The sequence below is a fragment of the Melospiza melodia genome, chromosome 17 (genome assembly GCF_035770615.1).
Source record: "Melospiza melodia melodia isolate bMelMel2 chromosome 17, bMelMel2.pri, whole genome shotgun sequence".
In the NCBI taxonomy this organism is placed as follows: domain Eukaryota; kingdom Metazoa; phylum Chordata; class Aves; order Passeriformes; family Passerellidae; genus Melospiza; species Melospiza melodia.
In genome coordinates, this window is record NC_086210.1 from 12,455,591 (window position 1) to 12,472,163 (window position 16,573).

Genomic DNA, 16,573 nt, shown 5'->3' on the forward strand with positions numbered 1-16,573 from the left:
GCTCCTGGTCAGACGGGAACGAGTGCGCTGTGTGGGGGCTCCTCACAGCACTGCTCTGTCCCGTTGTGCCCCGTTGCCTGTTCCCAGCACCCGGGCAAGCTTCTATTTCCCACGTGTCACAAAGGGACCTTGGTGACCGGGTTCCGTTCCATGGCACGGTGACCGTGCTGCAGCGTGCCACCCAGGGGCCTTGCACACACTGCCTCCTGCCCTGGGGCTGGCCCCGGGCCAGCCAAAGTGGCCCAGCTTGGAAGGAATCCCTGGCCCCAGGTGTCTAAGACAGCCTGACAGGATCTTTAGGAAGGGCTCAGACCATAAGCAAAGGCCGCCCTGCTCTGCGGGCTCAGGCCTATCCCCATATCTTTCCCTGAGAGCATTTGAATTTCTAAATGAGAATCATTTGAAGGCAGGGGATTTACATTTTCCATTTCAGAGAAGACTTCTGCCTTCCTTAGCAGACACCTCTCTCTTCAAACCAAGACAATTGTTTGTCATCTTGCAGATGCGCAGTTGCTGGGCAGCCCCGTTTTACTCCAGGGACCTGGAGAACCATTCCCAACAACTGGGAAAATCCTAGGTGCTCCATCCACCCATAGATGAGGTCTCCAAATTTGCCCCAAAAGTGGGTCCAGCTTTTATAGGCCAAAAAGAGCAAGTCCAATTGACTGGATGATATTTTTAGCCCAGATAGCACTTCAGCTGATGACACACTTCACAATCAGCAGGGGACACAGCTAGGCCAAAGCCCAGACCTCTGCTGGGAGGCTTTCTCTTCAAACACCCTTCAAACAAGCCTCCATGCAAGTCAGTTGGGAAAGTTTCTTCAAATGATCCATTTCTGGCACCTAACTACACAGGGTTATGTGAAAGATTCTAAAGCAGCCGCTCTGGAGTCAAAGAGGCAGCCCTAAGAGTCCTTGTCATCTATTTGTAGCTAAATCACACTTTGGGGGATTGGAAGGGGTTTGGAACAAGCTAGAGAGTGGACCTCTGAGTTTTTTAGATGATGCCATTGCTTTTTTTTCTCTTCTACATAGGCAGGAAGGTTGAGTTGGGCTCACATCTCCACCGCATGGCTCACAGGGCCGCAAGACTTGTAGTTACAAGAGCTTTGAAGGATTTCTTGGATAAGAAGACATGGCCAACAAGGGTATTTATGTTTTGGACCCAATCTTCAAGATTTCATCTTACGGACTCATGCTCTCGGGGTCTCTAGCTGGTCAGAGTGACCCTGAGATAAGTTAAAAAGTCTCTTGTCCCAGCCCGGTGGTTGAAGAAGGAGTCAGAGCTCTTAATTTCTCAGTCTCAAGGTTGTTCATTGTATCTTATCTATAAAATTCTTTCTCCTGTCCTGCTGAGGTCTGCTCAGCAAGACAGTCTAAGGCACTCTGCCTCCCCTGGGGTGGTGTTATCTTTTTATACTAAAAACTACCTGTACAATATTTACAATTACTTTCCAATCCCTATCATCTATGTTAGACAGTGAGCTTCTACTCTAGACCAATCTCAAAGTGCCAACATCAACCAGAAGATGGAGGCCAAGAAGAAGAAGGAGAAAGGCTGGACATGCCCAGATTCCTCCATCTTGCCCCCTGAAGCCCCATTCTAAAAACCCTCAAAATCTATTGTTCCACTCTGGGATAAATTCACTATCATTCTACTTCATTTTTTGTGGCTGGTCATTCTTCATACAAGGTTGGTGATTGTTTTTTCCAAGTGCTAAATCAAAGGCACGGGGGTCTTGGGCTCTGTGCCAAGGTCTCTGAGGCCTCTGACAGGCTCTCGAGTCCTGCAGGGCAGCCAGAGGAATTTCCTGGGTCCCCACATCATGCTAACAGTGTAAGCTTCCTTAGCCAATCATGCTATGACACACAAACCTACAGCACTGCATCCTAATCTTCTTGTTTAGCATTGTAACTACTTTGATTTCTTCCTAGATCTTGAACTCGAAAACTCTAAACTTTCCTCCACTTCAACTTTTCTCCCCGTGTTGCTGCTATAGACTAGAAATCCGCATTCTCGCTTCTAGCACCTAAGTTTTGGAGCCCTTTCCTAGGTCTCAGATCAAATCCTGTGTTTAATTCTAAGCTTTGCTGACAAGACCAAAGGTCTGAGATTTCTCTGCATTTGGGTTTCCAACAACACTGATGCTGTTACTTGCAGAGTGCCAAGGATGCGTCTTGCAAGTCAACTCTGGCAGGAACAAGGCGGCTGCTTGTGGCCTCTGACAGCCCATTGCCCGGGGCTTGCCAGTGCCCCAGCCCGGCCAAGCCGCCCGGCAGCAGCGCCGCAGCCCCACAGCAGCTCCAGAGCAGCCCCATCCAGAGGCACCTGGGAGCCCTCAGCAAGGCAGCCAGCAGCACACGGGCAGGAGGACACGGCTGGCGCTTCCTGCCTGGCACAGGGCTTGTCACCATCTCCAGGCATCGCTCTGGCAGGGATCCCCGCAGCTCCGGCTCCTGCCCAGCCGCTCTCTGGGCAGCACAAAGGCTTCAGCAGAACCACCAAAGGCCAAGGGGCTTCTGGCCATTTCACCTGGCCCACTGCACGCCTGGGCAGCTGGCTGAGCGCAAGCACCCATTTCCCCCTCCTCCCCTATGCCCTACGGACCCTGGGCAGCAAAAGAAAAATGCTGGGAGTCTGTGTATGTTAACATAGTCTATATTTACATGGTAAAAGAAAAAAAAAAAAACCAATGAAAAGAAAATTCTTGAAGAAAAACAAAATAAAACCTGACTCAGGTGGCCCCAACAAAAAGAGCTTCTGGGATCAGCTCTCCACAGAGCTCTGGCAGGGCAGGCAGCCGAGCTGTGACAGACGGGGCCGTGTCTTCCACGCCCTGTGCAGGTGATTTTGGAGCCACTGGAACCTGGAGATGGGAGCCCGCTCTCCTGACCTGAGGATGCACAGCGTTTGAATTGCCAGGCTTCCGACGGCGAGGCTGACGTCATTTGTTTTGTCTTCCAGGGCTGCGAGAGAGAGGAACAGGGGCACGGTCAGAAGCTGGAGCTGCAGGGAGCCGAGGAAGAGCCCCCTGCAAGTGCCATCCCAAGCCGGCTCTTGCCATGGCCAGGAGGGAGCAAAGGGAGCAAGGGGATCAGCCCGAAGCTGCTGGCCACGAATGGCCCACGTGGCCCTGAAATCTCCGTGTGCTCTGCCCACGGGAGCAGAGCCCTCCGCAGCCGGGGCAGGGCTTGCAGCTCCCCCCGGCAGCCCCCGCTGTCAGCCCGCTGCCCTCACTCACCAGTGCAGATCCGCTGCAGCTCTTGCTGCTGCCCCCTCAGGTGCCGCCCGGCCATGCCTGTGAACACAGAGTCTGTCACGGCCCCAGCGGCACAGCTCCCTGCCAGCGGCGCTGCCGGCGCTGTGGCCACACGGGCTGCTGGCCCGGCAGCGCTCAGCTCAGCCCATGCAGCGCGCTGTCGCCCCAGGGCACGGCTGTCAGAGGGCGGCAGCAGCAATGCCCAGGCCAGGCGGGGCTCCACGGCGCCGGGCCCGGCTGGCGCTGCCGGGGCAACAGGCGGGGCGGGGGCCGAGCTGCGGCAGGCTGGGGAGGGAACCCGGGCTCGTAACTCACCCATGAACCTGATGGCCGCCTCTCGCAGGGGCTCCTGTGGGCTCTCCAGGTAGCGCAGGGCCCGGCGCAGGTGCTCAGCCGCTCTGCTCCTGTCCTCTGCCAGCTGCAGAGAGCGGCAGGAGGGAAGGGTTGGCGCGGGCTCAGCCCCTAGGCCGGGCGCTGCCTGCGCCCCGCCCCGGCCTCCCCTGCCCGCACAGCCCCGAGGCGCGGCCAGCAGCCGCTGGCGCCGGGCTCCCGAGGGGAGGGGGAGGGGGCCGGCTGCTGCCCGGGGAGCCGCGGTGCCGCCCCTGTCCCGCAGCCCCGCCGGGCCGGGGTTTCATGGGCACCCGGCTCGGGCCCACGGGAGCCTGGAGAAGAGCCCGCGCGGCCTCTGGCTGCAGCAGCGCGCATGGGCACAGCTGCCCGGCCCGCACACTGAGCACCGCCCTCAGGGGCCTTCTCCTGGCTGAGTTGGGGATTCCGGGCCGTCCTTACCAGGCACTTGCTGAACTTCCACAGTTTCTGCTCCTTCAGCAGCTTTTTGAGATCGCTCCTCTTCATGAACTTGACCGCATAAAGCAGCGTTTCCCGTGAAGCCTGGAGAGCAGCAGAGACGCGGAGATGGCCCCGCAGCCCAGGGCACGGGACCCGCCTCCCCCTGCCATGGCCTGGAGGAGGCTGCGGTCCAGCAGGCGCAGGGCAGGAGGCAGCCGAGCCCCCTGCCAGGCGGACAGCAGCAGCCCAGGAGTCCTCACCTCTGCCACATGCTGATTCTCATCATTGCAGTGGAAGAAGAGTGGAAGCAGGCTCTGTTGCACAGGGCTTTCCAAAGGTTTTTCTCTCTCTTCCAAATACTCCATCATGTCTCGGAAGAGTTTGATGGAGAGCAGCTGTACCTGGCTATTATCCTAGATAAAAAAAAAAAGAAAAAACACTTCAGCATTGGCTCCTCCAGGGCGCCCTGGGCACAGGGCTGGAAATGCACAGGGCACACAGTTTCCAAGCAGCTACAGCCTGTGGCTGTAGCTGGGGGCACGGAGCCTTACGTGGTCAAAGAGTGGCAGGAGTGCCTCAGCCAGCTGCATGGCAATGGGGGTTGACAGCAGAATGTGTTTGTGCAGGAGTATAAAGCTGAGTGTGATGAGTGTCATCCCAGCTATCTCTGCATCATTGTCGCCCAGTAGGTGCATGAGGCTTTTGGTCAAGCTCCACATTCTTTCGGCCTGTGCGGAACACAAGTCTGTGAAGTCCCACCCTACTGCCACAGGGCCCAGAGGCCAAAGGACTGTCCTGAAGCACTGGGGCAGCTGAAGCAGGAGGCAGGAGAGCTGGGAGCAGCTGCCCCAGTGCCCAAAGCCCAGGTCAGGCCAAGTGACTGAGTTCCCAGCGCAGCTTCAGCCACTGCCCCCTTCTCACCATTGAGGGATCATCAATGAGCTCGAGAAGGGCCCTGAGCGCCAGGCGGCGCCTCTCCCTGCACTCGCTCTGCAGGTACCTTGAAGAGACCTTCACAACACTGTCGCCACATTCATTAGAATCCAGGCACACGAGGACCTGAAAGGCACAGGCCAGTGACGGGGGAGCCGGCCGGCAGGAGCCCACAGCTGCACAGGGCTGGGCCCAGGACGCAGCAGCAGCAGCAGCAGCACAGGGTGCGGGCACCGTCCCAGGCGGCTGCTGCCACGAGAGGACAGAGAGCTGGGAGGCTGCTCAGCCAGGCAGCGCTGGAGACCCGGCTCACCTCCACAAGGAATGCCAGGGCGGGCAGATCCCAGTGTGGCTCCTGTGTACTGAGCAGCCAGAGGAGGTGGAGTGCAATACTGGAACACAACCGATGACAAGCATGGCGCATCTCTCTAGGAGGGCAAAAAAGGGACCAGGAAGCTGAGCAAATCTCTCCAAGGACAGGCTTACCACCACCCTGCAAGGGGACCTGGGCCCTTTAGGAGGTGTCTCCTCCTGTGCTCTCTCCCTTCCCAGCCTTTTCCAGTCTGCTTGGCCGTCCCTCAGTGTGTCGTTAGCCGTCCCTCAGTGTGTCCCAGGGTCTTGGGGAATGTGTGGGACAGCTCGGGCACAGAGCACAAATGGCAGAATCAATGGGGAGAAAGAGTGTCTCACCTGGCCAGCAGACCCACAGCATAGTGGCGGGTGTCAGCACAGAGCAGCGTGTCCCAGCCACGCTTGCGTTCCACTGACACCACCACATCCTTGTAGTGCTTTTGGCAGAGCAGGGACTTCAGAGTCTGCACTGCAAACCTGTGTGCACAGCAAAGCCCGGGTCATACTGGCAGCACTGGCTCCTTTGCAGGCCACGTGTCAGGGACAGGAGGAGTAGGATGGAGCACCTGTTGGGGCTGGTGGCAAGACCGTGCTCTTCCAGGCAATCCTTCCAGAAGGTTTGGACCTCCAGTGGCATCTCTTCTGTGCTGGAGAACACTTGGAAGAGCAGATGAACAAAAAGGCGGGGGAAATATGGCCTCACTACACGTGGCACAGAGGACTCCTGGAGGATCTTCCACATCACCACGGTTGCCTGCAAAGGACAAAGGCCCCCGAGACAGCGCTCAGTGCCAAGGTGTCCGTGTGGCAGGGCCCGAGCGTGGCAGGGAGAGGCCCGGAGAGAGGCAGGGGGAGCGCGGGGCCTGGTGGGCCTGAAGCTGCCCCTGGGCCAGGTTTCCGGCCAGCGCCTGAGGCAGGCAGATGCAGTGGGGGAAGGAGGATGGAGAGCTGCTGGAGAGGCGGCCTTGGGGCCAGCAAAGGCCAGTTGCGGAAACTCACAGCCAGGGCAAAGACAGCCGTTTTGTCCCCATCCGAGGTGCACGTGCTGTACTCTGGCCAGCTCCCTAGCACATCCAGGAGGATCAGCTGCACTGGCTCGGCAGTCCTGGACGAGCACATGATGGTCTTCCACATGGAGATGGCAGCTCTGCGGGGTTAGAGCTCTGTCTCATGGGGGGTCTCAGACACAGCATCGTGGCCTTGGCATCCCTAGGGGCCCGGGCTGACCGCCGGCTCTGCCTCTGCCCACTGGCCCTTGCTGGTAGCAGCCAGGCAGCCCAGCTCTGTGAGGACAGGCCCTGAGGGGCAGCAAGGCAGCATGGCAGCAGGCTCAGGGGCTGACATGCCAGGGCTGGGAAAGGCAGCAGCCAGAGGGTTCTGGAACTCTCTGTTGCTCAGACAGCTGGGCCAGGCGGTACAGGGTGATGGGCTTGGGAGGCCTGAGCCCTCTGGGCAGGTGGGCCCCATACCTGTCACAGGACGGGGCCACACGCAGGAGCGTCACGACTGCGTCAGCCGGGTGTGCTTTGGTGAGTTTCAGCAGGGCCTTGTCCAGTCTGTGCTCGGCAGAATCGTTGGCCAGGAGCCATCGGTGAATGTACCTCACCAAGGCAGGCACCTGCAGGAGGCACGGGGAGACTTGGAAAGCTGCCAGAGAGAGCAATGTCCCCAGGCTCCCCAGAGAAGTGCACTGCCATGGCCTCAAAGGCTCTGAGGGACCAGCAGGCATGGCTGGGGAAGCCACGTGACTCATGGGGGAATTGAAGCCTGGCCCTAGGCTGCTTGTTGGAAAAGAAATGAAATTTAGCAAAATATTGAATTATAGTGAGTTGTGTGTGAACTGGTTTGTTAAAAAAAGTAGTTTTGTAGCCGTTGAAAAGTGTGTTGAGTTTTGTGTGTAACCTAGCAGGTAGTCTTAGGGATTTAATAAATAATTAAACTAGTGCAAGAAAGTAAGAATGCTAACCTGTCTAGAGGCAGCATACAATGCTCTTAGAATAAGATAAGCAGAGGATTAATGATCTTGTTTGTGAACCAAGGAATGTATCACAAGGGGTCTGTGACCAGGCAAGGGGAACGGGGAACTGTTTCTTGGAGGCTAGGCAAGGGGAACGGGGAAACTGTTCCTTGGAGACTTTGTTGTGAATCGCATGTATAAGAGGGAAGCACCCATACGTGAATTTGGGGGGCTCGGACTTTAGGGACGTGAGTCCCCCAGTTCCCCGGGCCCTTAATAAAGCACCCACAAAACTTATCCGAGTTTTGTGTCATTTATCAATCGGGCAACAGTTTTCTGGCGACCACGGCAGGACTCCGAGGGCTGCTGGGGCGGTTCGCGTCCCGATCCACTCCAAGCCGGCACCGAGCACTTCTCGGGGAGTTATCGGTCGTGCCCGACCCCCCACGCCTGTCGGACAAACTGCATTAAGGTAAGCCCGAAGGTGCTTTATATTGGAAAAAAAAAGGTGATAATTGGATTTGGATTTGGTGGTTGGTAAAAAAGCCTAGGCTCCGGCCATAAGACGTGTAAGGACGCAGGACCGGAACTCGCCTCCTGTTTTTTTTAGGGAAGGACGGCGAGAAGGTATATTGGTTTAAGGTATATTGGTTTATTGGGATTAATAGTGGAATTAAACGTTGTAATATGATGTCTTTTAAAACTTTTAAAACCTTAGTGCAAGCCAATGGTAAAATACCTGGAAATACACCATTAGGTTGTATATTGAAACGGTGGAAAAGTGAGGGGTATTATCAAGAATTGGATAAAAGTAAAATGATAGATTATTGTAATCATTGGTGGCCTGAATATGAGATTGGGGAAGCGGGATGGCCGGTGAATGGTACACTGGAATTGGGGATAATGGAATCTTTGATGCAATTTTTAAGGAGGAATGAGAAATGGGATGAAATACCATATTTGGATTTGTTTTTCGTTTTATATCGGAAAGAGGAATGGCAAAAGGAATGTGGTATTTTGGTTTTAGAAGTGAATGATGAAAGGGAGTGTGTGGGATGTAAAGAAAGAAAGGAGCGTAATTTGTATCCTTCAGTCGAGGAAGATTTGTCTTATTGTATAGCACCTCCGAGGGTTCCGGTTGCTCCTAATGTGCCCCCTGCTCCCTCTGCGGATATAGCTATAAAAACGGGATCTAGTGAGAGTGATAGTGATGGTGGTGATGGTGAAAAGAATGAGAGTGTTAAAAGAACTCCGTTAGCAGGGCGGACTCGCAAGGGAAGGAAGGGGCAGAAGGGGCCACAGTTAATTGCACCATTAAGGGAAGCTGTGGGACCACAGGGAGAAAGGATACTTATAAAGGTGCCTTTCTCCCCCGGGGATTTGGTAATATGGAAGCAATCAGCGGGGAGTTATCGGGAGGATCCTGAAAGGGTGGCAAGGGTGGTTAAAATGGTAATAAAGACTCAGAATCTGGACTGGAATGATTTACAGGTATTATTAGATACTATAACATGGGGAGGTTGGATCCAAACCAGTGTGCGTTTTGCCGACAGTTGGGACACTGGAAAAATGAATGCCCGGTTAGAGGAGGTATGGGCATGGGAAACATGGGATTAAGGACAGCCCCAATGGGAAATGCCCCTGTGGGAGGATTCACGGGAGGACCAGCAGAAGTCGCTCAAGCACTAGTTTTGGGAAACTATCAGAATCAAAGCTGACTAGAAAAGGATTTAAGGGTAGTTTTAGAAATAGATGGAAAGGATCAAGAATTTATGGTAGACACTGGAGCTACTTATTCCGTACTCAATAGACGATTGGGACCTTTGAGTGACACAACGGTACAGGTGGTGGGGGCAACAGGGAAGCTAGAGGAACAACCATTTTTACAACCTTTAAATCTTAGGTTTGGGGGAAGGAATTAGATCACCAATTTTTGTATATGCCAAACTGCCCCACACCCCTTCTTGGCAGAGATCTGTTGTCCCGACTTAATGTGAAAATAATATTTGAAGGGGGAAGGGTGAAATTGGAAATACCTGAGGAACAAATAGCAGGCATTTTTGTAATCAAAGAAGTGGATGCCTCTCCTATTCCAGAAGAAATTGAGCAGGCTGTAGTACCCTGGGTATGGGAGTCAGGGGTCCCCGGAAAATCTAAAGCTGCGCAGCCAGTAAAGGTGGAACTAAAGGAAGGGGCCCGACCAGTGAGGATAAAGCAATACCCCTTGAAGCTTGAGGCAAGGAGGGGAGTAGCCCCATTAATTAAACAATTTTTGGCTCAAGGAATATTACAGGAATGTGAATCGGAGTATAATACTCCAATTTTTCCAGTAAAGAAACCTAATGGTAAGTACCGTTTGGTACAGGACTTAAGGGCTATTAATGAAATAGTGAAAGACATACATCCAGTTGTTGCTAATCCTTATACCTTGTTAACATCTGTATCGGAGGAGTTTAAATGGTTCTCAGTGATTGACCTTAAAGATGCCTTCTTCTGCATCCCACTGGCAATAGAGAGTAGGAAATATTTTGCCTTCGAGTGGGAGAGTCCTGATTTTGGGAGAAAGAAGCAGCTTATGTGGACGAGACTCCCACAGGGATTTAAATGCTCCCCTACTATTTTTGGAAACCAACTGGCCAAGGAGCTGGAGGAATGGAAGATAACCCAGGTAACAATATCCCCATCCTTGTATGTAGTCCTGCAGTACGTGGACGACATTTTTCTGGCTACTAAGGAAAGGGAAATGTGTGTGGAATTAACAATTAAATTACTCAACATGCTTGGCCAAGCAGGGTATCGGGTTTCTAAGGAAAAAGCTCAATTGGTCAAAAATAGCGTTATTTACCTCGGTTGTGAGATCACACAAGGGCAGAGACGTTTGTGAGTAAACCGAATAGAGGCAATATGTGCTATTCCTTTGCCTCGTAACCATCAGGAATTGAGATCTTTTCTAGGAATGGTGGGATGGTGTCGACTGTGGATCATGAATTTCGGTCTCCTAGCCAAGCCACTATATGAGGCCTTGAAGCAGCATCAGTTGGAGTGGACGACACAGCAAAAGAAGGCCTTCCAGGAATTGAAGCAGGCACTAAAGGAGGCCCCAGCCCTAGGACTCCCTGACGTGACCAAGGAATTCCAGTTGTACGTGAATGAGAGGCAAAAACTGGCATTGGGGGTCCTCACCCAGAAGGTGGGATCCTGGAAGAGGCCAGTGGGATACTTTTCTAAACAACTGGATTCGGTAAGTTCCGGGTGGCCCTCATGTTTACGAGCCGTGGCGGCAACAATAATTCTTATTCAAGAGGCCCGGAAATTGACTTTGGGGGCAAAAATGGAAGTGTTTGTTCCCCATATGGTCATGGCCATTTTGGAGCAAAAGGGGGGTCACTAGCTATCATCCAGTCGAATGTTGCAATACCAGGCTATCCTGAGAGAACAGGATGATATTGAAATAAGGACTACTAATCATGTTAATCCAGCAGAGTTTTTACGCAGTGACCAGGAAGCTGGGGGACTGGTGCATGATTGCGTAGAGGTAATTGAACAAGTATATGCCAGCAGACCCGACCTAAAGGATGAACCATTGGAAGAACCTGAATGGGAACTATACACTGATGGATCCAGTTTTGTCGAGAATGGGACTCGCTATGCCGGGTATGCAGTGGTAACATTGGATCGGGTAATAGAGGCAAAGGCTTTGTTACCTGGAACTTCGGCCCAGAAGGCAGAGGTGATTGGACTCACCAGAGCCCTGTATTTGAGCAAGGACAAAAGGGTTAATATCTGGACAGATTCTAAATATGCCTTTGGTGTGGTTCATGTACATGGGGCGTTATGGAAGGAAAGGGGGCTTTTGAATTCACAGGGAACCAACATCAAGCACCGGGAAGAAGTGCTACAGCTACTGGATGCGGTACACAGTCCCAAAGCAGTTGCAGTAATGCATGTTAGAGGACATCAGACTGCGGAAGGAGACGTTTACAGAGGAAATCGATTTGCTGATGTTACAGCTCGGCAAGTGGCATGGGAAGTATGGACTCAAATGGCATTGGTACCGGTAAGAACAAATCTGGCTACCCCATACCTGAATCAGGAGCCCAAATATTCAATAGAAGATGGAAAACTAATAAACTTGCTAGGGGCACAGAAGAATCAACTTGGGTGGTACGTTACACCAATGGGACAAATAGTGGTACCTACCCGCATAATGAAATTTATTTTGGAATCAGAACATAATAAATGTCATTGGGGGGCAGAAGTATTGGTAAAATTTTTGAAGAATGAGATAATCTCTAATCAGATGTTAACAATGGCAAAAAGAGTTAATGCAATGTGCCCGGTATGTTTGAAAAATAATCCAGTAGTCAGGAGACAAATACAAATGGGAAAGTTGCAAGTCGGGCCACAACCAGGAGATTACTGGCAAGTTGATTTTTCTGAATTGCCTAGGGCACAGGGATATAGATACTTGTTAGTGTACGTATGTACGTTCTCAGGGTGGCCGGAAGCTTTTCCATGTAGAACTAATCAGGCTAAGGAGGTGGTAAAAACCTTGTTAAAAGAAATAATACCAAGATTTGGAGTACCTTTAGGATTGTCATCAGATAGGGGTCCACATTTTATAGCCGGGGTAGTGCAGGAATTAGCATGAATGTTAGATATAACCTGGAATTTGCATACCCCCTGGAGACCTCAGTCTAGTGGGCAGGTGGAAAGGATGAATCAAACCCTGAAAGGACAAATCAAAAAGATTTGCCAGGAAGCTAAACTGCACTGGCCTCAAGCTTTGCCTTTGGCCCTACTCAGGATTCGAATTAAACCAAGGGAAAAGGTAGGCGTAAGTCCATATGAGATATTATATGGCAAACCATATCATGCAACTGTATTGAAAGGGGAGGTACATGTGAGTGGGGACCAGGCGATTGCAGAGTATGTTATGTCACTTAATAAGATCTTGAATTCTTTAAGAAATACGTTACAGTGGAATAGACCGCTCACGCTGGAGAATTCTGTCCACGACATCCAGCCTGGGGACCAGGTGTACGTCAAGAAGTGGATCACGGATCCACTACGGGAATCATGGAGCGGATCCCACCAGGTGATGATGACGACCTACACGGCGGTGAAAGTCCAGGAGATGGATGCTTGGATCCATTACACCAGGGTAAAGAAGGCACCGTTCCAGTGGGAAACCCAGATAGTGTCTCCAACCCGGATGATCTTCCGCGCAAAGCCGCCTTCTTAATTATATTACTGCTAGTGATCATGAGACTATTACCCGTTCAAGGGTTTACTCTAGTACAGGTTGAAGAAACAAAGGTTACAGTCATGGAAGGGATGGATGTTCAATTAACTTGTGTTATCTTTGACAGCCAGAGAGTTGAGGCCGGTGAAGTTATTGCAATATGGCAACGGGGGGCTGAAAGAAGCCGAGGCAAGATAGGAGTCAGTTGGGATCAGGATAAACAACAAGGAAACACGGTACTGAATCTTACCAAGGTAACCACAAACGATACGGGAGAATATACATGTTTGGTCAAAATACGGGATAGTTTTGATTACAAAAGAGTGAGTATGAGGGTTTTGCCATGGACAGGGAATCGTGCTGAAAACATAAAGGTTAATCCAGTATCAATGGCAGTGGACATGTGGGATGGGCCACCTCTCAGAATAAATTGTTCCTTCCTAGTAAGATCAAGATATCAAAGGAACCTTTGGGTCAAATGGTGGAAGCAAAATAGGGAACTGACCTGGGACAGAATAGAGGACGGGACCAATTGGTGGGGAAAGGAAGGCAATGGTTGTGGGTGGTCGAGTGTCACTAATCCTAGAATAGGAAATGCATGGTGGAGGCATGACAGAATGATGTTATCCTTACAGAGACACGGTAGGAGTAGGCGGGAGGTTAATGATACAATAGAACGAAATACTGAGCAGGAAAATTTAGTGGTAGGATTAATCAGAGATTTTGGGATCATGCAGAATGTGACTAAAATAACAGCTTGCCTGCCATTGCCACAGGCTGCAGGTGAACAAATTCCCTGGGGAATAATACCAGTAACCAAAATGCCTGAAACATTCAAGAATGTTTCATGGTCCTGCCAGTCAGTTCCCAAACCAGTAGATGTATGGAGGGATTTGTGTATGACCACTCGGGCTATGACTAGAGAGGAATGTGAAAAGAAATCCAATCATTATGGTTGGATTCAAAATACCAGGAGGTGTTTAATTGCAACCCCAATAGATGAGCCATGCAATACAGTACGAATAAGAACGAAATCCCAACAAAATGAGATGAGTTGTCAGAATGTTACACAGAATTTTGACACCTGGAATAGTTGGAAGACATTATGGGGACCTACTTAATTATAGTGTTTTGGAACACTATAATTACCTTGGGGAAGTACAATGGTGCATCCAATGGTCAGGAGTAAAGAATCAGTCACATTATAGGGCCCTTATCACGTCTACATCTTCCCGAGAGTTCAGACCGCAGAAAGAGGATTCGAATTGTACTGAGGTTTTTACATGTGATACACCGGAAGACCGAATCGGATTGGTACCGGTGAAAATGGCATTAAAGTGGGGATGCGAGTGTTGGGGGTATGATCACACGGTTAGCAGAGAGTCCATGGATGGACCTATAGATTGCAGATATACTACTGTGCATAGCCCTGGAAATCTAGTCTGGGTGTTGGGACACGGACAGTGGACCACACATTTACCTCTAGATGGATCAGTAACACAAATCACCCTAGGGGTTCCCACATTGTGTCCATACTGGAAACAGAATAGATTGATCCAAAGGAAAGGACTCAGAAAGAGGGAAGAATCCCTAGAGGAGCAGTGGCATGAACCTGGCTCAGGAGTGCAATTTGGATGGATATTAGAGTCATTATTCCCTCCGGTAGCGACATATCGAAACAGGGAAATGCTCAACAATTTGTTAGGACAGACAGAAAGGTTGGCAGCAGCTACTAAGAAGGGATTTAAGGATCTAAATTTGCAATTGCAAGCTACATCAAGAATGACCCTACAAAACAGAATGGCATTGGATTTGCTACTGTTAAAGGAACATGGAGTTTGTGGTTACCTGAGTAGGAGAATAGATCATTGCTGTGTACACATTCCAAATGTTACACTTGAAGTTGAGAAAGATATTTCCTTGGGGAAGTACAATGTTGAGAAGTACAAAGTTGAGAAAGATATTTCTCAACTGGCAGAAGTGGAAACAAAAACCAAGGAAATTGAAAGGGAAGCACAGCATAATTGGATAGGAGCAGTATTTGATTCTTTGGGGCTTCACCTGTCTGGCTGGATTACGTCTGCTATACAGTATGTACTAATGTTTTTAGTATTTTTAGTGACTATATGGATTGTATATAGATGCCTCTTAGGTGTGATCAAAAAGGAAAAGAGGCGATCTCTCCGGTTGCTGAAGGCGATGACCCGCGGGCAGCAGAATGAAAAACACTCCCCCCCTCGTTATGAAGATGTTACTGTCAATACTGTTGATTGAGCATCCTTGCAGCAGGACTGAAGGATGCTCAAAACGGGGGAAATGTTGGAAAAGAAATGAAATTTAGCAAAATATTGAATTATAGTGAGTTGTGTGTGAACTGGTTTGTTAAAAAAAGCAGTTTTGTAGCCGTTGAAAAGTGTGTTGAGTTTTGTGTGACACCTAGCAGGTAGTCTTAGGGATTTAATAAATAATTAAACTAGTGCAAAAAAGTAAGAATGCTAACCTGTCTAGAGGCAGCATACAATGCTCTTAGAATAAGATAAGCAGAGGATTAATGATCTTGTTTGTGAACCAAGGAATGTATCATAAGGGGTCTGTGACCAGGCAAGGGGAACGGGGAAACTGTTCCTTGGAGACTTTGTTGTGAATCGCAAGTATAAGAGGGAAGCACCCATACGTGAATTTGAGGGGCTCGGACTTTAGGGACGTGAGTCCCCCAGTTCCCCGGGCCCTTAATAAAGCACCGACAAAACTTATCCGAGTTTTGTGTCATTTATGAATCGGGCAACATGCTTACTTGTTCTGGCCTGGCAACACCCTTCTCCAGGAGCAAATCCAGCAGGGCGGCACTGGTCTCATGCTTGAGGAGCTCGGAGTGAGTGCCCATGGTGCGGGTCTCCTGCCGAATGCTCCAGATGAAGTTGCAAACGAGCTGTAGGAGAAGGGCAAGAAGCTGGGGATGTTGCATGGCGTGCTGCACACACGGTGCTGGGCTGAGCAGGGACAGCAGGCCCAGCCCAGGTGGAGGTGGCTGCAGGTACCTGCGCTGTTCTGTGGAAGCGGCCACGGCTGGATTCCTGCTCTTGTGTGCGCTCCACAGCTTCATCTGGCAAAGAGGGAGCGCAGCCAGAGCTGAGGGGCTGCGGGAGAGGCCGGAGAACACAGCCCAGGCCTGCGCTCCCCAGGCAGGGAGAGCCCTGGGATGCCCCAGGGGGATGGAGCGAGGGAGCTGTGGGGTGTCTGCCCGGCCCCTCTTCCCACCTGTCTGTGGGCACTTCCCCAGGGGATGGCATGGCATGGCATGGCATGGCATGGCATGGCATGGCATGGCATGGCATGGCATGGCATGGCATGGCATGGCATGGCATGGCATGGCATGGGGCCAAGTTGGCTGCAGGCTCCAGCCCTGCAACCCAGCTCTGCCACTCACCCTCCTGCGGTGGATGGAAGGGCACCACCTCTTCAGTCTCCTGTGCTGGGGCTGCTCAAGGTCCTTCTTCTTCCTCCTCCTCCTCCACCCAGGCCATCTTGGGCACTCTCGGGGGTCTCTGCTCCGTGTCTGTGACAGGAGCTACTTGCAGGAGAGACGCCTTGGGAAAGCTCTGGGGCACCAAGTCCCACGCTCTGCCCTTGAGGGCAGCTGCAGAAGAGAAGCCTCGGAAGGCCACGGGTCACCGAGTCCTGTGCTCTGGCCTCGAGCTCAGCTGCAGGAACAAGGCTGCAGAAAAGCTCCTGGTCAGACGGGAATGAGTGCGCTGTGTGGGGGCTCCTCACAGCACTGCTCTGTCCCGTTGTGCCCCGTTGCCTGTTCCCAGCACCTGGGCAAGCTTCTATTTCCCACTTGTCACAAAGGGACCTTGGTGACCGGGTTGCGTTCCATGGCACGGTGACCGTGCTGCAGCGTGCCACCCAGGGGCCTTGCACACACTGCCTCCTGCCCTGGGGCTGGCCCCGGGCCAGCCAAAGTGGCCCAGCTTGGAAGGAATCCCTGGCCCCAGGTGTCTAAGACAGCCTGACAGGATCTTTAGGAAGGGCTCAG